The sequence below is a fragment of the Mirounga angustirostris genome, unplaced genomic scaffold, assembly GCF_029215605.1.
Source record: "Mirounga angustirostris isolate CCGP_5_RB_7025 unplaced genomic scaffold, mMirAng1.0.hap1 SCAF_1, whole genome shotgun sequence".
NCBI classification, from domain to species: Eukaryota; Metazoa; Chordata; class Mammalia; order Carnivora; family Phocidae; genus Mirounga; species Mirounga angustirostris.
Genome location: NW_026991709.1, coordinates 151,590,537 through 151,614,005, shown reverse-complemented (window position 1 = coordinate 151,614,005; position 23,469 = coordinate 151,590,537). Strand labels below are relative to the sequence as shown.

Here is a 23,469-nt window from a genome sequence, read left to right as displayed (position 1 = left end):
TTGTTCTGCTGTGCGGGAATTACTTCACTTGGCTTGCTCCTTCTGCTCTCTGAGCTACCTCGCTTCTCCAGGCGAAAACTCTTATCAATAGAGATCCAAGATTTCTGTAGTTCAACCTGTATCATTTGCTGATGCCACAGGGACAGCGATAAGAAAAATCAATATTCCTCTACTGATTCTGATTTTACCTTTGGATCAGTTTTGATTGAAAGCTACTTATAGGATTGTTGTTTTGGAAAACTAATTTGCTCAATTGTTTTACAGTGTAAATGTTAACTGATATTTATGAGCCACCTCTTGTGTGAAAGGGACTTGTGTGCTCATGTGATGTCCACACACAAGCTACCCTTGGGATCACAGCTGTGGCAAAGTTTCTGTCGTAGCATACTTGGGAATTCTTGTCTAAGGAAAAAGAAAGACGTATATTTCATCCTTATTTTGTTTCTTTCTTTGTAACCTGGTTTACACTGTCATATGTAGTAGCCATGGGAAGCCCAGAGATTTAGAGCTAACATAGAGATTAGGAACTGAGAACCAGGGGGGAGTGAAAAGATATGCGGCCAGGCTATGGCATAGAAGGACGTGGAAATTCACTTGTAAAGCTGGTACAGAGTGACCAGAAATCTGTCTGTCTGCATCTCTAATCTGTACTTGTGGCTGCCATTTGAGACAAGAACGGATTCTTAGCTCCTGATTTCATCTCTGCTTGGGACACACTTTCACCTGGTGTCCTTGAAAGGCAATAGGCTTGAGGTCAAAGTGACCTAAGTTTGAATGTCATCTCTGCCTCTCACTGGCCTGGCCAAGTTATCTTCAATTTTCTTATGACAATATTGTGGGCAGCAATACTCCCTTCATGAGTTATCATATTTAACATATTTGCCACAAAATGGAAATGTTATCTCCTTCCTGCTTTCTCCTACAGGGACTGTTTATCCATTAAAACATAGAAACCTATAAGAACATGTGTAATGAAATTATATATCAGTGCTTTTTTGAAAATAGTATAGAATTATAGTTTGAGTCATTAAGTATTTTATCTGTCCACGGGTTACTGAAAAAAAAAAAAAAGAGAGATAAAATGATTTTGGAGGGTGGTAGGATTCTTTTGCATTGGCTTTTATAAGATGTTAACAATACATATCAGATAGCTAGAAAAGAATTAAAAAAAAAAAACACGACAGCACATCTAAACACATATCTTTACTCACTGCCCAACAGTCTGAAACAATGCTATTGATTTAAGGGACCCAGTGGTTCACACTTACATAAAAATAGATACCCAGGGATAAGTGATTAAGTAAAAATAGTAATTAAAAATTTTTTGAGTAAATCAATGAAAAAATGATTTTGAAGATATCTATTAAGTTATCAGCAGAGTTTAAAGAATTGTCTTTCCTTTTTCCTAATGGATTTACATGGTTTGGCCTTTTAAAAGCATGTTGCTGGTACTCTTTTGCTCTTATTTGTATTGAAGGCATCTCACCTTGCTCTGCACATAAGTGTTCTGTGCTATCCCTCTGTCAAGGTGAGGAAAAGTGCTACACTGTTTCTTTATATGCTGCCTTCTGTCCCATGAGAAAGAGCCAATGCCAGGTGCATAAACCTATTGTCAGTCCACCTGCCAACATGTATTTATGCAATTACTGATATTGAGGATGGAATTATCCACTTTTACTAGTATGTTCGCCCTGAAATTATCTTCTGGAAAACTTGAGTTAGAATTAACCAGTGTGAGCTTTTTTCATAGACTGTCCTCAATTTGTTCTCTACCAAGTCAACCCCAGACACCTGGAGCACCACACACTCGGTCTTTGCCTGTGCATCTGTGTGTTTGGCACAGAAGGTGACGGTTGCCTTCGTCAGATGTACAAGATCAAAGTGGCCTCTTTATCCTTCTACCCTCAGGGAGTCCGTTTCTCAGATAAAGGAAGTGGTGAGGTTAACGGAAATTTCAGCTTACCCTGAAATAATAGTGAAGTACAGTAGGTATGAGAATCCTATTTATTAATTATTTGTCAAAGGCAATGGCTTTGTTAAATTATTGGACAGAGAAATTTAGGGACAATGCATACTTTTTTTTTTTTTAAAGATTTTATTTATTTTTCAACAGAGAGAGAGAGAGACAGCGAGAGAGGGAACACAAGCAGGGGGAGCGGGAGAGGGAGAAGCAGGCTTCCCACTGAGCAAGAAGCCCGATGCAGGGCTTGATCCCAGGCCCCTGGGATCATGACCTGAGCGGAAGGCAGACGCTTAACGACTGAACCAGGTGCCCCAATGCATACTTTTTAGTAAGTATACTGTATTTTGTGGCCTGAAGGAAACTAACAACCCAAATTATCTTATTTATTTTCCCATTTAGTTAACCTGAGGAAATGGAAAATCTTAGAAATACTATCTATAGGTAAATATAAGGATTTATTGATAAGCAATATATCTTACCTTATATACAGAGAGGATTGCTCCAAATTTCTTAATCTGCATAATTTATCATATGCATTAGCTAGGTTTACTTGATAAATATTGATCTAGGCCTAGGGAATTACCTGTAATTTTATTTTGGGGACTTTTTTCTGAAGAGAGAACAGAATAACAGAAAATGAATATACATGCACACTCTTTTATATGTATATATGTGTGTATATGTTGAAAAATACATAAATGTACACACATATATGTTATAGACTATTACATATGGCATAATTTATATATTTAATATATTTATATATACATATATATGGTTATATTATAAAAATTATACACATATATCTAATATACTATGTATTAGATGTGGTATTATATATGCCACATTATATATATATATATTAATACATATATATGTGTATATCTATAATACTTATATATGTAAGTTGGGGCTCTGGTTATATTATAAAAAGAGTACTCCCTCTTATTGAGAGATCAGTGATGGCATGACCCAAGTTAGCTGCTTTTCTACTTTCTTTTCCTTCTGAATTCACTTATTTCACTGATAAAGAACAATATCCCATTAAGGATAGGCTTATTAGAAGAGTGTCAACAGGAAAGAAAACTTGCATTTACCCCTGTTCTCTGCCCATCTGCACCGATAAAATGGCAAGATGGAAATAGAGGGTAGTGTGATCAATTTATCCTTTCAAATGAAGAGTTAGGGATTTCTCTAGACTTAAGGTTTTGACTCCATAACTCTTCACCAGTGACCAAAAAGAACTACACCATCTATCTTATAAATGTTGGCTGGTGATCTAGGACTCATATCTTAACACAAATGAGCCATCCTATTCCTTAAGCCAATCCTATTATGGAAGGAAGGAAGTGTGAGTACCAAGTATGTCCTCTCAAGGGTTAAGTCTCAGGCGAAGGCATTCTTCCTTCTGTACCACACAGGAAGGGCATCCCTGAAGCAGTGGTTCTCAAACCTGTGCATGCATCAGAATCAGTTGGAGGCTCTATTCAGGTACAGTTCACTGGACCCACCAGCCGAGTTTCTGATTCAGTGGACCTGGGGTGAGGCCCAAGTATTTGCATTTCTAACAGATTTCCAGGTGATGCTGCTGCTGGTCTATGGACCATAACATGAAAACCACCGATCTAAAACACAAAACTTCTTGTCAGAATGTAGATTTTGCATGATTGATGTTTCATAACCTGAAATATTAAAGAAATACTGTAAAATTTCAAAACAAATTTTAAATTAATTTCAGTTTACTTTGATTTTTAAAAATTATTTTTTTCAAAACATAGCATCTTAAAAGAAGAAATAAGGATTGCAAATTCCACTAGAAAAAGAGGTAGGAGGGGCGCCTGGGTGGCTCAGTCGTTAAGTGTCTGCCTTTGGCTCATGTCATGATCCCAGGGTCCTGGGATCGAGCCCCGCATCAGGCTCCCTGTTCCGTGGGAAGCCTGCTTCTCCCTCTCCCTCTCCCACTCCCTCTTCTTGTGTTCCCTCTCTCACTGTCTTTCTCTCTCTCAAAATAAATAAATAAAATCTTAAAAAAAAAAAAAAGAAAAAGAGGTAGGAGCCTGGATGATTATAGGGAGATGCTAGTTTCCTCTGAGGTTGTATTCTAAGAGTCTCTGGTGGAGGACTCTAAAATCAATGGAGATGACATAATCCCTAATCCACAAGACTGGCTACTCTGAGGGTTAAGAAAAATTTTTAAATAAAAATTAGTGAACACTAGAGATAAAAACTACGAATGCAAAAATTGTGTAGACAGCAGTTTATAATAGCTTTATTCATAATTGCCTCAAACTGGAAACAATCCAAATGTCCTTCCAAAGGTGATTGGGCAAACTGTGGTGCATCCATATAGTGGAATATTACTCAGCGATAAAAAGGAACAAATTACGAATCCACCCAATAATTTGGATGGGTCTTAAGGGCATTATGCTGAGTGAAAGAAGCCAATCTCAAAACATCACAGACTGCATAATCCCATTTATAGAACATCTCAAAATGGCAAAAATATAGCAACAGAGAAGGATGGATTAGTGAATGCCAAGAGATATGTCAAAGGGGATAAGCAAACAATGAATCATGGAACACCTCATCAAAAACTAATGATGTAATGTATGGTGACTAACATAACATAATAAAAATAAATAAATAAATAAATTTTCAGAAAAGGGGAGGTGTGATTGGAAAGGGATGGCATGAGGAAATTTTTGGGGTGCTGGAACTCTTCCGTAGCCCGATTATGGTGGTGGTTACACAAACTTATACATGTGTTAAAATCCATGGAACTATACAGCCCCCACCCATGACAACTTTACTATATGATAATTTTATGATCATATAAAAATGATGATTTAACAATTAAAAAAATAAAAAATCAGAATAACACTATTTTTTAGTTATACCAAGTAGCTGGATTTGCACCATTATATGAGATGAAAGTATCAAGTTATTTAAATAAATAAAAATGCTTTATCACGAACAAAAGGAAAAAAAAATGATCTCTATAAGGATTCTTTATAAATGTTCCTAAGGTCATTTGCTGCAGGCAAGAAACCTAGGAAAAATTTAGAAGTTGGAAAAATCTGCCTCACATAGTCTTTATCTGGTCATCTCTAGCACCGTCATTCCATTTCCTCCTTTGTTCCTTTTCTTGGAATCCTTTTCTGTAAGCTTTGTCACTTTCAATGTTAATTTCAGGGGCAGGTTTGTTCTTATCATTTATACTAGCTGGAGAAGACAGACAATGCTAGAACTGTCATCCAGATGCCTCCTACATATGTGCCTAGAGCCTCAGGAATTGCCATCCTCCCACAGCTTGAACAGCCCAGTGATGGCTCCCTAAGAGTCTTGGCTGAAAGCCAATATCAATTTGAAGTATCTATAATTTTTAGAGACACTGCGGTCTTTAGAAGTGTCTAGAAGGTCTGGGTCTCTAGAAGTGTTGGCAGTTGAATTCCAGCCAGAGCTCTAATCAGGTAATATCCATAAATCTCTGTTGAATGGGTGCATGTGCTTGTCCCAGTAAGAGATAGTCAGTTACTAATACATCTATAATGCTAACTATGTGTGAGGTACTTTTCTGAGTGCTTTATACAAATTCACTTGTTTAATACTCACAATCATCTATGAGACGGGGGCTCTTCCTATTTCCATTTTCAGATAAGGAAACTGAGGCATGGAGACCCTTAGTAACTTGCTCAGTTTGTAGAAGAAGCAAGCTTCCACCCTGGAAGCCCAGCTTCAGAGTCCAAGCACTTCACAGCTATCCAACACTGTGGTTTTTGTGATGTTTTCTTTTGCTGTATTTTTTCCTTTTAGGGCAGACTGATATTTTTGTCAATGGCACATTTCAGTTTACATGTGACCATTCATAAACTCTTGTACAGAATTGACCTCCTTGCACCAACTGGGCAGGATGTGCAGATTCTAGTTTGAACCCAGTTCATCAGGATGCCGTGGGTTCAGCTCAGTCCCAGAGGATAGCTGTGGATTGTGCCACCTTAGCATCTGGCACATTCCTCAAAGAAATCTCCAAATCTGAATCCTAACATGGTGGTCAAGATGAGATCTCATGAACCTTAGAACCAGCCCTTCTCCAGACAGGATAACATTCTGGCCACGTATCCAGTTTATAGTATCAGAGTCTTCTGTAGCTCATTTACTTCTCAGTTTTAAGATTAATAAAAGAATCAAGTACTGAGTATGCTTTTTCTTGTGTTTCAGTGGGATAGCCAAGTCAACTTTACTAATAAAAAATAATTGCATGTTTCTGGCTAGGGATAGCAGAAGTGATACTTGTTATGATAAAAGATGTAGTTATTATGTGGTTTGGCATCTTTCTTGAATAAGTACCCATGATTGAATATGTGGACATTGCATTCACTTCTCGGTGAACTCATACCAAATGCATAGATCGAACAACATGAGGGGAGGCAGTGGACAGGGATGGGTATTTGAGACAGGGATGGGTATGCCTCCTACATATGTGCCTAGAGCCTCAGGAATTGCCAGCCTCAGGAATTGCCATAATTTGAATAATATCAGTGTCATTTGACCTTGGGCAGGGACTCATCTTTTCTGAAACTTCAGGTTTCTTCCTTCCCTGTCTCCCTCACTCCCTTCCTTAAATATGTGTGAATGAGATTAGTGGCAGTGAGGATAAAAGCACTATGGGTGAAGTGTTCCTTGCAACATTTGGCACATAATATAATATACAAAAACATGGTAGCTATCATTTTTTATAGTAAGAGTTAATGCAACTGTGTTTAAGTGAGTTAAATATGAACAATTAGGGGAATTTGTGATTACCATTATTCGGATACCAATTTTGTGATTCACTTTTAAAAAAAGTGATAGGAAGGATCAGTTTCCTTTGGCTACAAAATCTGCTTCCAAAGCCCTTCTTCTCCTGGTGACACACCAGTAAGTCCTGTGAGGAAATAAAATAATTTAAATACGAGTTTAATCCCATCACAACCGTAGAGGGAAATCTATGGCTATAAAACGAAGCTCTTGATGCCTTAACTAGCTGTCTTATAGACAGATGTTTCCTGAACTGACCCTCATTGACCCCCAGGCCTGGTGGCTGGACTTGTGTGAGGCTGAATTTTAAGAGTGAGTGTACAAATGTTACGCACACTTATGCGTGGTGAGACATGGGGTACAGGCCAATCTTCTGCAGCTGGGAAGAGCAATTAGCAGCTTCATGAATTAGGGACTTGTTTACACTGTTGTCCAAGATAATCATTTGTTTGTTTTAACGAAGATGCTCTATCTTCATCAGAGGCATCAATCCTCACATTTAAATGATAAGGTCTTTGCATCTCACAAATAATGTTTGGATTTCACAGCGGGAACCCTGTCCCAGCCAGTATTTTCTCTTGCTGACTTTGGTAATCAAGACATGAGTTACATATACATTTCAAATTATTCTTCAGTTATGAAAACATTATGTGATCTCTTCCAGCAATTTTTCTGACAGACTTATTTTTAAAAATACTTTTACATGAACTCCCAGCACACCAACATAGGTACGTGTGCATGGAACATACACATGTGTGTGTGTGAAATAAAGTTTTACAAAAGAAATCCTAGCCTTACCAAGGGCAATAATGTTCTCTAATTCTTACGTACTCTAGTCTAGTTCATTTCATTCCACTCTGTTCTGTGTTCTGTTTATTTCATTTTAAAAATTGAAGTTAAAGCAATGATTTGACTTCATGATTTCCTCACAGGTCATAACCTAAAGTCTGAAAAACATTAGTCTACATGTCAATTCAATTATGATTCTTTTTTTTTTTTTATTTTTAAAGATTTTTATTTATTTATTTATTTGTCAGAGAGAGAGAGCACAAGCAGGGGGAGCAGCAGGCAGAGGGAGAAGCAGGCTCCCTGCTGAGCAAGGAGCCCGATGTGGGACTCGATCCCAGGATGCTGGGATCATGACCTGAGCCGAAGGCAGACACTTAACTGGACTGAGCCACCCAGGAATCCCTAAATTCACTTACGATTCTATCTTCTGTCCCAGAATCCGTAGAAAGGAATGCACCTGTCATTACTGTGTCTTTTTGATCTTCAGCTATGCGTAATCTTAATATATCGATCTACTGAGTAAATAAATGCCAATTAGCACCCCTTGAAGATACTAATAATCTGGTCACTCAATAAATACTTATGAATGAATCAGATAAAGTATTTCAGAAATCATGAGTGTGAGTCATTATTAAACTATGTCCAGTTTTCCCAGAAGGGGTGGACTTCTTGAATAAGGTGACCAGTGTATTTCTAGAAAATGTCTACGATCTGAGTTGCGTTTTTCATAAAGCCATAGCACACAAGGTCAGTTTTTTTCCAAGGCATATGCCTTAAATGTTTTATGATACTATTGATATACTATCAGCAGTTATTATTTTATTTTATTTTATTTATTTTAAAATTGTATTTATTTGACAGAGAGAGGCACAGCGAGAGAGGGAACACAAGCAAGGGGAGTGGGAGAGGGAGAAGCAGGCTTCCCGCCCAGCAGGGAGCCTGATGCAGGGCTCGATCCCAGGACCCTGGGATCATGACCTGAGCTAAGGGCAGACGCTTAACGACTGAGCCACCCAGGTGCCCCTAGCAGTTAATATTTTAAACAATTGCAAAATTAATCCATGTCTCCTGGTTCAGATGATTAGAAGACATTCACAGAAGACATTGATTTTTGAGAAACATTTGCTAATTTCCTATTATGTTCCGGATACCTCGGTGGTGCCTAGGGACCCAGAAGTAAGCAAGGCATAGTCCCTGTCCTTGGGGAGCATATAGCCTGAGCTTCCGACAAATTTAGGACCCTGTGTGATGAGCACTGAAACGGAGGTGTTTGCCCTGATGGAGCTTCGTGTGCACACAGAGGAAGACTAGACCACCGGCAGTGGCAGTGGGAGGTAGGGTTTTGATAAGGGAGGAGGTGACTTCTTAATCTCTTCTTGTTGATTAATATATAGGTTTGGGGTCGTAATCCCTCATGTGTTGTAAAAATGAGTTTCTCCAAAGAAGGAAACCTTTGGAGGGTGGAGGGGTTGGGCTGTGGCCCCAGCTGGTGGAGGGGCTTCCTGTTTTCTACAAAAAACACTCTACTGGTCAGCAGCAGCTAAATCAAGAGATACGTGGGTACACTGGCCCCCGGATTTGTAAAGATTCATGTAAATTCTCGTAATAAAAACTTCAGAGTGCTGTTTTGTGGCAAGTGTCGCAGGTGTGCATTGCACCATCTGCTGGCACAGGGAGAGCATGAGACACGCTGCCAAGGGCCTGATCAATGCTCTAGCCCCGACAAGCCTTCCTGGCATCCTTCTCAGGGATTCCCAGGTTACAGACCTTGACTTTTTTTCTCTTTTTGACCTGGTTCCATGCAAAAGATGGTTTCATAAAGAATCATAATTGTTCCTAAATTACTGAAAATTCTTTTAAATGTTTACATTTGAATTGTTCTTTTCAGCTTCTCCAACGGGGCCCAGGGGGCAGGTCTGTTCACACACTGAGCAATGAGCAAAATGACATCTATAAAGGGTGGGGCTAGCCACTAGAGGATCACTGGCTGTCCCATGTCTGTGCTTATTCTTGACTTCAGTTTCTTATTCTGGTTTGATCTTTCCAGATGTGAGCAGTCAAAACTCTGCCAGCCCCTCTCCTTGCATACTTGTCCCAAATGCACATCCCCGTTTCAACCTCGCTCCTCTGCCCCTTAAACCATCCTTGCCCCTGGCTGTAGCTTGTGCCCTCCTTTTCAATTTCTGCATCCCATCCCTGCAGAAAGGTCTGGAAAAAGAGAGCCATACTTGGGAGGGAAAGAGGGTGGTTGCTCATATCTCTTCAGCGCGTGTAACAACAGATTAAGATAATGAGAGACTATAGTCCTAAAGTTCACTTCTTGATGAGTCATTCTCAGACCCAAAAGGACAATTCATAATTCTTGACTGAGGACTTTGAGCAAATATTTCCTTGCTTACTTATAGGACACCACTGTCTTCATCCTATTGGAAGAAAAGGAGTTTTCTTCGAATCATGAATTAGTCTAATCTAACTTTTCCCCTTGAAAATTAGTGAAACACTTGAAAGGATTCGTTTGGAATTCACTGTTTAGCATGCTTAATGGAAAAAAAGAGAAGATAAGTGTTTGAAAAGCTGAGTTGAGTAAGTCTTCATATTCAGCACACTATAAATTTCTTCAAAGCAGACGCTGGACCGTAAAAATCATTGTACCGCTCTCAATTCCTATCAGAAAGCCATGCACCTAGTAGGAGCTGAGTAAATAATTGTTTATTGACTCTGTTATATAAACAGGCCTGATTACACACACAATCCCCCACACATGGATTGTCTGCACAATGAGAGCTGGGTCCTCCAAGAGACGACATGTTTCACTTTGACCAATTTAAATACAGATCTTCTCAGCCTGGTAAAACATCAAATACCCAATACAATTTAATATTCTCTATCGATTCATTGTCATAGTATGAAAATCAGTTATTGAGCTGTGCTCATGAGAATAATGATTCATGCTGTTAAAACTTCACCTCCCCGATGCCTATCCAGAAAGAGAAGTGGTAAATGATGAGACATAAAGATGGACAGCGATAAAGGGACTCTTATGAGTCCTTACTGGTAAAGTTCATAGAATACAGCTCAACATCTAGGAACACAATGCAAATGTTGGCTGCTTTTATAATTGTTCAGGCTGCTCTGTTATTAGAATTCGGGAACTGCTAATGCTCATGCTCTGCATGGAGTAGCACAGAGAAGTCAGAACACTTACAGATTTCTTAGAGCTGGCTCTAAAATTTTAAAAATCAGCCTAGTCAGTTTAACTGACCCTATTATGTCCTGTCTATTCCCTAAAAGAGTACTTTAGATAGACAACAATAATAAATATCTCCTGGGGTTAAAGTGAGGGTAGGTCAGTGTCTTTTAATTTGTATAATCTTGGGCAAGTTTCTTGGTCCAACTGAGTTTCAGTTATCCCATCTGTAGAGTAGAAACAGAGACAGCTAATTATTAGTGATAGTGGGGAAGCAAATGAAATAATTTATATAAACTGCTTAACATTTTATAAGCATTAACTCCTATGTTATCATGATATCTTTCATGTCTACTGTGTATCAGCATCATGTGACCTGCTGGTGGTTTTGGAATTACATTTAGGATGGTAACTTTTGGAGGTGCCAACAAGTAGACGTATGTTAGATTTGAGGTTGGAGGATTATGGAACCTGGTAGTGGCCTCTGAGATTTGGAGATAAAATATGGGATCATATTTCATGTATAAGTGAGAATTCATAACTTTGGGGGGAGTCATATATTTTTTTAATTGACTAGAAATAAATATGTGGTCACGTAAGAAGCGGTAACTCGGAATTATGGTTCAGCATACAAACGCAAATCGTATGTACATGTTTTAATACCTTTATAAATATCGAAAGATTTGAATTAGCAGCAGTGAAGTGTCAGGAGCTGGAGAAGCTAACAAGGGCTTTAAGCCAACCAGTGATTCTGAAGCTGGATTCTATTATGGCCACAGTGTGATTTCCACTTTCCAAAGGGATGTTGTGAGGTGTCCCAGGTAGGCTACTGGGAGGCTGACTCTTGAGATGGAGTTTGGTGTGCGGGTTGTTTCTTGGGACCAATGCCATGGAGGGGCAAGGAGGGAGAAGGCAAGCCACCGTTCGGGCCAAAGGATGAGAACAGATCTGACCAACTCTATGGGATGTTCTCCGGCTAGAATGACCTTCAGGTTGTCTTACAGGGGTTGAGATAGCCGGGTCTTACAATCTGACCTCATCAATTATTGGATATAAATTATCCTAGAAAAAAGTTGTGGCATTGGGCTACTCAGTTCTCTACAGCTGAAATAATCCCCCAAGAGGTCCTTCCTTAAAGAGGGATCTGTGTCCACCCCTGAGGTTGACCAGAAAGGGAAAAAAATAACACCAGGATGCCCTAGAGCTGGTGTGTCTCAAAGCATACACCAGGGTTGAAGAAAAATTGTCTCACATCACTCCCAGGGAGAAAAACCTTAACTAGACATGGGTCAGTTTTCAAAGAAGACACAGTCTGTAATAGGTCTTCAAACCTCTCACATTCTCCCTGGAAAGAACAGCTCCCAGAAATCAGAATCTCTCTCATCTGGACCGAAACCCACTTTGGGGGGCATATATTTGTACCCAAAGATTATTGAATCTCGAAGAAACTGTTACACTTCAAGCTTTTTATTATGGAAGATTTCAAAACATACAACAAGCAGAAGTAATCGAATGAGAGACCACGACTGCACATCACAGAGTGTCAATATTTTGTCCTTCTCCAGAAGAATTTTTAATAGCATAAAGCATAACCTCCCGTGTTGGTCTGAGACAGATCCGGACAGGCGTGTCCTCAGACAAGGGTGAGATTTCACAATGTTTGAAGTCATGGATGTCTCTTAATAGTGCTGACGTGAGTGCAGTTGAAGTTGTCAGAGCTTTGGTTCTGGGAAGCGGCATACCTATCCCCACGGACCTTCACTGTCCTGCGTCTGTGTTCCAAGGCACCCAAGAGGGCCACACCGTGAGTCACAGGCCAAGGAAGGGGCAGGACATTTAGTGCATTTGTTTCATTTTCATAATTATGTTGTGTTGAGAGGACTCCTGGAAATCGGTGAACTTGGAAATGACTTGCCAGCCTCCTGTGCTCTCAGCAATTTTTCAACCCACTATTTTTGATTTTTCAAAATCAAAATCAAAATTCCTGTTTAGGAAATGGGTCTCTCAGGGAAAATCTACAGAGAATACCCAAGGCAATGCCTGGGATCCAATGAGGGCCCTGTGATTTGAACATCCGAGACATATCTGATTCTCTTGCAAGTTCGGGTCCCCAGGCGGCCTGCCAAAGTGTTCAGGCTGATGCCTCAGCCTGTCAGACCATGCCTTTGCTCGCCTGTCCTGAGCAGAGCAGCTCAGCTCTGGAGTGCTCAGGAGTGATTCAGCAGTCCACCTTACCCCTGCAAGAGCCAGCAGGAACGTGGTGGTTGTTTGGCCCCAGAGCAGGTGGTGGTGGGGGCTGCGGCTGTTGCATTTCCTCTTGGAGGTGGGGGCTCAGCTGTTTCCTTGGTCACGCGCCCCTAGTAAGTGCTTGGAGGAGGCAGGGGGCCAAGAATACAGCTGAGACTTGAGCTGCAGCCAGCTCCCAGCAGCTGCTACTCTGTTCTCTGAGCAGGAACCAACCCGGGCTGCAACACGGCCTGATCTGGCATTCGGGGAGGGGCCTGAGAGAAGTGTCACTTGCACATTCTGAGTGGCTTAACCCACCTGCTGTGTGTGTGTGTGTGGGGGGGCTAATTTAGGGAACAATTCTCTGACATTCACATTACATGAAAAATTTTAGATTGGTGAGGAAAGCAAGACTTTCACTCTTTTGAGGTCAGTGGATTTGCAGATCTTTAAGGAATTATTTTAAAAGATAAAGTTGAGGGTACCTTCCTAAGTCAGAATGTATGTGTTTAATATAAGCATGTTTTGGTTTATATTTATGTCTTTCTACATATGCAGCTTGGGAAGGATAATGCACCAGGAGCATCACTAGAACCGAGTCCTAGTTGTTGTGTGGTCTTTACATAGATAGACATGTGATTTTGGACATCATCATTGCTCTTGACCTAAGCTTTTTGTTTGTTTGTTTAATATGTTAATTAAAGGTAATCTCCCAGATCAGATGATGAGAGCTTGTTTTGGGGGGAAGTAAAGAAGTTAAAGTAACTGAAAAGTTCTGAGCAAAATGCTATACATGGACACTCTAAAGAAACTACAGAATCAAAACTGTACTTAGATACCCACACACATCTATGTATCTATTTCTACAAAGCAATAGTTGGTAGGTCTTTTAAAATGGCTTACCATAGAGTAGAGTTGTTTTATGTAACATAAACACACCCATTTGGAGGTTAAGAGATCATATCAAACATTCAGGATTCATTATTTCCTTATTTGAGAAACCAGAAAAAAACTCTCTGGGTAAACATCACATGAGTTCATGACATTATCCTCCTATTTAGAAGCACCCCTGTTTTTGAAGAGTCACTTAATGAACTCCACCTGATTTTGTAAACAATTAATACAATTCCAAACCCTCAAGTCCAGGTCCTCCTAAAGAGTGGGGTTATATTCTAGTTGTCTCTGTTCCCCTTGTTCCTACCCAGGTACTTACTAAGAGTATAGAGATTAAATGAAAAGATATTCAATTCATTCTGTTCGTTATGGTTTTGAAGGGAAAACATGATGATGTGTGTTGTCATGATGTTAAAATTCCCCAGATCAGGGGCGTCTGGGTGGCTCAGTTGTTAAGCGTCTGCTCAGGTCATGATCCCGGGGTCTTGGGATCGAGCCCCGCATCGGGCTCTCTGCTCGGCGGGAAGCCTGCTTCTCCCTCTCCCATTCCGCCTGCTTGTGTTCCCTTTCTCGCTGTCTCTCTCTCTGTCAAAAAATAAATAAAATCTTAAAAAAAAAAAAAAATCCAGATCATTGCTCACGGTATAAGGACTCAACTGGTTTTTCTCCAAATTTTCAGACGTTAGCTCCAGTCTCGCTCCTCAAAGAACAGTGGCTGCAGGCAGGAGTTGTTCAAACGTGACAAGCCTATGTGGGGACTGCCCAGTAAAAGGGTTTAATAGATAGTATACAAGGAGAAAGCTACAAAGGATTGCAGATGTCACCCACGTACCTTTCTCTGAATCCAAATCGACAAAGTAGAAGGGAATCACATTTCTTTTAGTGAAGTTATAGGGTCTCTCCACATACTGTTAGATTTCCTTGATACTTTTTGGTTGATTTCTTGTAGAAGGAAGTCCATTTAGAACACAATTCAAGTCAGTGGCTCCGTATAAAAATATCCTTGAATTCTTAAGAAATTTGAGGCCAGTCTGACTTGCAATTGTTATTGACTTGGTTGTTTAATGCAATTGAGTTGTATTGATTTTGATATTTATTCCAAGCACAAAACATGTTTTGTGATAATTTATATCACAATGTTTATATAACTAGTCTTGAGATTCCTTTGGCATTTTTAAAGTAGTTTTTAAATTTTTATTACATTGGTTTGTGTGTAGGGTGTTTTTCTTTAGTTTTATCTTTGACATCCATTTAAAACATGTTTTCATAGACTTAGTTCCTTTTATTGTGCATTGGATTAGATGTAATTATTCTATACTTTCGATTTCATTAACAATTCTCTGCATTGTCTTTACTTCTATGTTTTCTGACTAAATGGGTAATTACGTTGCAACCACAAACATGTTTCACTGTGCAATTAACAATGCAAATAGTCAATTTGAATTCACTTATTATTTTTTGGTTCCTTCTCAATCTTTATGTTTACTTTTTTGAATATAAGAGTAAAATAGTTTCACTTGAGAACATTTAGAAAGGTGTAAGGATGCACACACCCTCCATCCCATGAATCACCCCTGGCATCACTTTGGGGCGCCTCGTCTGGTATGTGGTGCCTGTTGTCCTCGCTCATCTCAAAGTGTTGTGGTTGAAGTTGAAGTTTTGGGACCTTTCTGTCAGGATTTGAACTCTAGCCCCACCCTTTCCTAGAGTAAAATCTTGGCTAGGGTATTTCATGTCTCTATGACCAGTTTCCTCCACTCCAAAATGAGATATTTAAGGGTTAATCCATTTATACTATAATTTTTAATCAAAGTAATGTCGGCAAAGTCTTGGAATTGTTTCAAATTGGCTCTGTTCATATTAGCATTTATCTTTATTTTTATATAAAATCTTAAATTATATCACAGTAAAAGTAGTTTTATTTACCAATGTGATTTATGGCAATGATAATGATAATTGGGAAATAATTGCTAATTTGAAAAGGAGACCTCCACAGTTTTGCATTATGACAAGGCACCGTAATCTCATGACTTGCTAAAATTATGTATTAATTTATTAAATGAGTGCTTCATCAAACCATTACTGAATGCCAGGTGCTTCAGTACAAGAAAAATAAGGATAGTCCCTGTTTTTTTTAAGAATTTTGGTAAAAGAGAGATAAGTAGCTCATGGATATTGCCTAAAGAAGCAAGTCTTTTTTTTTTTTTTTAAGATTTTATTTATTTATTTGACAGAGAGAGAGAGAGAGATCACAAGTAGGCAGAGTGGCAGGCACAGGGCGAGGGCAAGGGAGAGGCAGGCTCCCCGCTGAGCAGAGAGCCCAATGCAGGACTCAATCCCAGGGTCCTGTGAGCATGACCTGAGCCGAAGGCAGACACTTAACAGACTGAGCCACCCAGGTGCCCCAGAAGCAAGTCTTTTTTGCAGTGTTTGTTGAAAGCTGGGCTCCATCTGTAGCTTGGCTTACTTCTTTTTTTTTTTTTTTTTGAGTTTTTAAATTATTTTTACTCCATTTACAATGTTAGTAACTATTTAGACACACTCTTGATGCTCTTCTGTACTGTGTATATATATTTTGTTTGCTCACTATTAGTTTTCCAGTGACATGTTACTGAACTGATAGTTCCAGTTTTTTGAGTGGTGCTTTTTTAAAAGATAAAGATGGGTATTTTATTATGGGTCTACATTTATAATCTATTGTGATTCTAAGACAGTAGTATCTGTCTTAGAAAAGTCTATGTTTAGCAACCCAAAACATTGGTTTGAGAGTGACCAGATCATATAAGGCTGTTCATATATTCTTTGTTTCTTTGTTTCTTTATTTTTTTCTTCCAGCACTGAATTGACTGGCTCTTTTTTTTTTTTTTTTTATGCATGTTGGAGAGATGCTGCATTAAAAGAAAACGAGAGGGGAGAAGCACTGTAGGATTCTTACAGTCAATTAAAGGGAAATACAATCTAGTCTGAAATGGGAAGTTAGAGGGCACAATATCTTAACTTGCAATGAAATTTTGAATGGTATCGACTTATTAGCACTCCGAAATAACGCAATCTGGAAGCTAGGATGGGGGCAGGCATTTGGACACCATAAAGATCCTTGAATAGACACTGATTTTAAAAAGACAGATATTTACATGCTGGGTTTATAGCAGTTGTGTACCAGGAATGGTGACTAGAACATCCCTGTATCACCTCTGACTTTGTTTTTATTCATTTTGGGGGGAGGGATAGTCCTAAATACAGAAGTATTCATTTTTGTGGGAGTATATCCCTACTAAAATAAGGATAGAAAAAAATGGGGGTCACAATCCTTTTGGGGGAAATCTGTATATATTACTTCTAAGAAATATTGTATTTATTGCATCTTATATATACATATATCCCAGATGTGTATGTGTGTGTGTGTTTAGAAAGAGTTTGTATTAAGAAGGTTAGAGGGTACACTTTAAATAGACCATGGTGAATATAATATCAGTAACTTATTATTGTCAGTCAGAAAAGAAACTTTTGCTCCAGTATTTATTTCAAGAAAAGCCTGCAGTTATCTTTCAAAATTCACTAAGAGACCTGCCCACATAATTCAGTTGTAATGTTTTAAGGAGAAAAGAAAAAACAACAGAATAAATTTACTCCTGATTTGTTTATACAACTTTTGAAAAAATAAAATATGTGAAAATGCTGCATCATAACACTTTTTAAAAGAAAGCTTCCTAAATTTTCTAACCAGTTTTTAATAATGATACCAGGACACATAATTAGCAACAAAGCCCAGGCCATTCAACCAGGTTGTGCCCAGAGAAGGCCAGGTGATGAGGTATGTTTTAATTACAACAAGAGCACTCTCTTAAGGACAAAACTCTTCCAAAATGTGGCTCATTGAATTCATGTATACATCCTACAGCATGCAGGGAATATCTAGATAGGCAGCACTTTTTTGAGGTTTGCAGAATCACCTTAAGTTTGGCATCTTGATGAGCACAGTGGATTACCAGCAGAGGGAATAGCCTACATGTTCTGCTCATGAGTTACTCTCCCCTTGATCGTGCTGGGGTTTCTGACAATTGGAATAATCGTGGCCTGACCTGAAATTGGCATATGTGGGCAAGCCTCATAGGAATAGTCAGGCCACAGAATTTCCAACAAAGAACCAGTATTTCCAGAGTTGAAATGGAACCTGCCAGGTTATAAGAATATTTTACACCTCAGAAGATCATTTCAAAGACCTGGGATTGTACAAATTATATATGCACAAGCACACATGTATTCTGTCTCTCTCCCTCCTTCTCTCAATAGATGAGATGTCATCCCTCCCTCCCTCCCTCTCTCAATAGACGATAGATAGATGATAGATAGATAGATACACAGACTTTCATCCTTACTTAGTATGTAAACCTTGTGAGACTAGTCATTCATGTTAATATGCTTAGAATTCATTGGCACTTATACATTCAAATTACTTTTCTTGTCATCATGTAGATTATTTTTGAAAGGTAACAGGATCCCATTATGTTCTTTACTTTCCTTATATCTTCTTTTTTTTTTTTTTTCCAGTAAAAATACGTAATCATTTGAAGTGCAGAGCACATTTTCCTACATACCAAGCTTTAGCAAATACAGGGCAATGCTATCCCTAACATATTATTTATCTAATGACCAATCCTGTCTTTGTTTAAATGTCAGTAATAATGGGTGATTGGCTCTTTTTGTCTTTCTAGTTTTAAATCGATTTGTAGAAATTAATTTGTTTTTCAGGACTCGTCATGAATTCCTCCAAATAGTCCATGTGCCACTTTCACAGATTTCGCGTGTTGTTTCTGACAGTTGGGCCAGCCTGCCTGCCTTCTTCCCTTCTCTCCATCCCTGCCTCCTCCCCTTTTCTTTCTAATTTACCATTATGAGTAAAGAAAGGTTATGATATTTTTTTCCTCACTGTATAGTTTTTCCCCACATTGAGGCCTTTTATAGGGCTTGGACTTTTTATTAAGGAGACCATATCCAGCAAAAACAGATTCTACTTTTGAGCACGTCTTGCGATGTATTATGAATACAATGACTGACTTCTTTTTTTATTTATGTTTAAAATCTTGAAGGTATCACAAATAAGCTGCAGCTCAAAAGCTGAGTATTGCATATTACATACGATTGGCAGATCTTTTATTTCTGTGATATATCAGATCACAAATTCGATTCTTTCCCAGACAATTTCAGCCTGGCATTTCCAATCTGTAGCCTGGATGTACATTCTTGCAAACTTATAACAACTGCATTCACGTATGTTTTCATTCTTTGGTGCAATACCAATTTCCAGCCTCATTCCAGGGATCAGGCTGCCCTACTTTGTTGTAGGGATGCTACATCCATTTGATTTTTAAGCTCAAGTTTGCGTATCAGAGACATTGAAGTGGATGGGACAGCCTTATGCCTTATAGAAATGTCAGTTTGCATTGGGCCCCTAGCAGTTTTCTTCTACTGAAGTGCCTAGAAAGCAAGTAAGCTTCAAGACTATTTCATTTTAATGACATCATACGTGTATAAAGCAGATAACCCCTTCCAGACCCTTAGCTTAGGCATTATAGAATCCATGAATAAAATGAGCCCCGGTCTTCAACCTCACCATCAGGAAGCCTTGGGAATTCCTGCAAACAGCTGGACCCTTTTCCTTCAAGAGTCATAGGAAACTTCAGCCCTGGGACCATAGGCTGATACCTCTCAACACTTTATGTTGAGACTGTCCATGTGTCTCTTGACTTGCATTAATCGTTTCTTTCACATAGAATGGTTTCAGAACCTGCTTTTTCTCTTTCTTCATCAACGGCTAACTCTAGCAGGCTGTAATACCTTACAGAGCTTATGCCAGCTCATATATTTATAAGATTATCAAAACGTATTAGGTATTTAAAAATATAGAGAATTTAAAGATGCATAAAACCCATGTCCCTTGATGTGGGTTTCTCAGGGTGGAAGGGTCTTGTCAGAAGGTTTTACAGGGAACACCCAAGGTAGGAGAGTCCATCAAAGGAGAAGGCCTTCACCTGCAAATGCTTGTCATCTTGAATGCGACTAACTCTTTAAACTTTTAACTGTCCCTTTAAGCGAAAACATTTTGTTAAAAAAATAATAAAAACTTTACGTGAGGTTGGGACAGGGAGAAGGGGGAGACGTCATCCTGTCTGGCCGGCCTTTTGAGGAAGGGAGCAGTCATGTGATTGCAGTTTTGACACTGAGTGGTCTCAGGCAGGCCAACTTCGAACTGCAGCCCCTCTCCTTCAGATGACCAGCCACATGCTCCCTTTAGGTTACTTTCCAAGTGTAGCATCTGGGGTCCAATCAGCGCTGCCAAGGATGGCCCTGGAGCTGGAGGGCTGCCCAACACAAGCAGGCGCACACCAGTTCATATGTCTCCTGGCTGAGCCCTGGGCGCTGCAAAAACACAGACTCTGGGCTGGAAGGGTTCCTGAAAACGTTTCCCTCCCAGGAAAATACCCATTTCTCCTTTAAGCAAACTGGTGGGGATCGTGCATCTGCGGCGTGTTAAGCACCATCAACAGTATGAGATCCGCCAGCCCTCTGTCCAGGGAATTACCCTCCAGTGGCCACGTTAGTCATCTGCCACGTTTCTCCAGAATGCTTATATTTACAGCAGGATCAAAATCAAGCCAGACTCTTGGTGGCTTAGAAATAAAAGCGTGGAGACATTGTTTTGCATATTGGCCTTCGTTTCCTCTGTGTTTGTTCTACCTGAGCCTCTGGGAGCCCTCTCTCTGTAGATAAGTAGCTCCTCCCACTTGCTGACTGCTAGCCTGTCTTCCAGGAAGGGAGGCACCATCTGAAGCCCTTTACCACCTTCCCTTCAGCGCTTGAGATCCTGAACGCACACACGTCCTGTGGTGGTTTTGCTGTTACTCTCCTACATTTACCTTTGAAATAGGCTTTCGAGATTTGTAATTGTGGGGAGGAAAAACTGACACAACGCTGCTACCCACCGGAAGCAAAAACATGCCAATGTCAAAGGCATCCGTTTATTCAGCCTTTCAGTTGCATCTTCTTACAGGAAGTCTGAGGATAGCAGGACTTACTTATCGAACGCTTATATTCTTCTCTAGCAGACGTGTTGATCTCTGCACGGTGGCTTTTTCGTTTCCATGACTGTGTTTGCAGGGCTGTCCCTACATCATTTTGTGTAGCACTGTGTTCGGTGGTGTAGAGAAGGGAAAAACAAGCACGAAAAATACAAGGCTTTCGCATTCAAGAAGCTGGCACATGCAATGGAGAGAGATCACCTTCCTCTTTGTGCTGTGAACAGCACTGCACCTGGAGTGTGCGCCACTGCCATCTGAGAGGGGCGGTGACACGTGGGTGAGGGCTCCATAGAGGGAGCACTCAAGGAAGCTGTGCAATCAGTGAGAGGAGTAGATGCGGAGGAAATGAAAGGCACTACTTCTATAGCCTGGAAATGTGAGCGAGGCCAGTTGAATTATGACAAGTCATGCATTTCGTTGATGCCATCACTTTTCTCAAGAAAACTCAGAAACTACCAATAGTCTGAAGAAACTTGCCTGCATGTGTGTCTTCCGTTCAGGGGACCAACATTTTCCTCTTATCTTTAGTAAAAATGTCTTTCCATCGTCCATTTTCTGTTCATTGTATCTACTAGTTCCCTTAAGATTGCGGTCAAAATTATCCTTTGAGAACAGAAGACTTTGAGAAAACCTTAAGTCTCGGGTTAGCAGTGCTGTATGTTGTTTGTGTCATATGCTTTAGTCCTCCGGGTGGTTTTGCTCTTAAATCTCCTCATCTGTTGAATTCTCTAGTTAGAATTGTAGCTCCTTCAGGGCCAGCACCACGTCTTTCCTTTCTCTAGCATCCTATCCAGAAGGTCATGGAATGTTCCACGCAGTAGATATACCATAAATAAGCTCCCATTCTCTCTCCGATGGAAAGGGCCACTATCAGAGCCGTCTTGAGACCCATACATTCAGAAACATGTCATGGTTTTGCCCTTTTACCTTTCAGTGGCCGTTGGGGGTTTTCCCATAACCCTTACCACATGGATTAGTTGGTCTCTGAGTGATTAGATGCCTTGGCTTTTAGGTGGAGAAAGCAGAAACCCAGAGAAGTCACCCAGCCATCACTGATTAGAATGCACACAGAGGTGGAGCTTCTTTCCTTCACCGAGTCAACAAACCCTGCTACACCCTTGCCGGGCATTCTTCTCAGAACTGAAGTCAGTACAGAGATAAACTGAGACAGACAGAAATCTCCACCCCTGTGCAACTTAGGGAAGTGTGGAGGGAGAGTGATTTTTAGGACTTGATTCAAATATGGGGACTCGTTAAGGAATGACTTGTTTGCATTTCGAAGACCTGGGGGATTCGGTGATTGAAGGAGTCAACAACCAGCTGACTTCACACTTAAGAGACAGGACAAGTAGGCAGCTTGCTGTCTTTCCCCCTATAAGCTAGCAATGAATGGTGCGGTTGATAGGAGGATGAAAATGTCATAAGCTATGGAAAACAGTCCAAAATTATCCATGTCAAAGTAAACACTCAAGAAAAGCATTTGTTGGTGTGGTTGTTGACTCCTGTTGAAAGAGCTTGCTGTCAGTATGCTAACGCACAGTCGAAGCCCAGAGAGCTACCCCCCAAGAGCAGAAATTCCCTTCGTGCCCGTGTCTCCTGAAATTCCCCACACTGTACGTGGGATGGCAGCATACATCCGTTTCTGCTACATCTCTCAGTCCTGCGTCTCTCCCTCCCTTTTGGGAGTAGAGCACTCCCCCTGCAGTCAGAGACCCTTAAGACCCTCAGGACATTTTTGCGTTTTATTCTGGGGAAGCACGCTTTGATTTCTTTTCTCCTTGGAAAACCTTTTCATTCTTCTGTTGTGGGCTGGGGGCGCCGGGGAGGCAGAGCTGAGGTCATGGGCAGGTAATTTAAACTCCTATGTTAATTCTTTTGATTAGGTTTGGTAATGATGTTAGCTAATGATAATTCTGAAAAAGGCAACATTAGGCGTGAAATATTCATAATCTATGGCACCAAATACTACATCACAAATACTGACATAAGGAAAAATAAAGATATCATCGGGATGAAAACCTCTTATTTTTCCTAATTTACATTTGGGAAAAACATGAATTTTATGGTCATTTCAAACATCCGACAGAGTAACAATTTAACAATTTATCTTTGCTTTTATGCATTTTATCTACATGTCTCTTCCTTTCTTCTCTTCTGCAAGAAAGGTTTTAATAACTCAAACATTTAGCTCCCACTCTGCCACCTATCATTGCGTCACATTTGTTGAGTTTCATTGTTTTTGAAGTGACAGATGCTTCTTTCACTTCTTGTAGGAATGAAGGAGAAGAGTTCATGTCAGATGTGCTGAATAAAATTAATATTTCTCTCCTCCCTTTTTCTGAAGTGCCTGTTCTCTTCATGATGAATTTTTTTAATTTTGAATCTTTTAAGCCAGAGTTGACAATATGTGTTTTGTGACAAATCCTTGCTCCATTACAAGGTGTCTCCAATACAAATAACTGACAATAGATAATGGGTTATTTTCTTAGCATAAAGATCCTCCAAAAGAGGACATTTTTGAATACTATATTGAA

General features: G+C 39.8%; 1 protein-coding gene across 16 annotated transcripts in view; it reads left to right on the top strand.

The window, feature by feature from the left end:
- ARPP21 (cAMP regulated phosphoprotein 21) overlaps positions 1 to 23,469 on the top strand; it is a 155,528-nt gene that overhangs the window by 11,924 nt on the left and 120,135 nt on the right. The gene's annotated exons all lie outside the window — the stretch shown is intronic.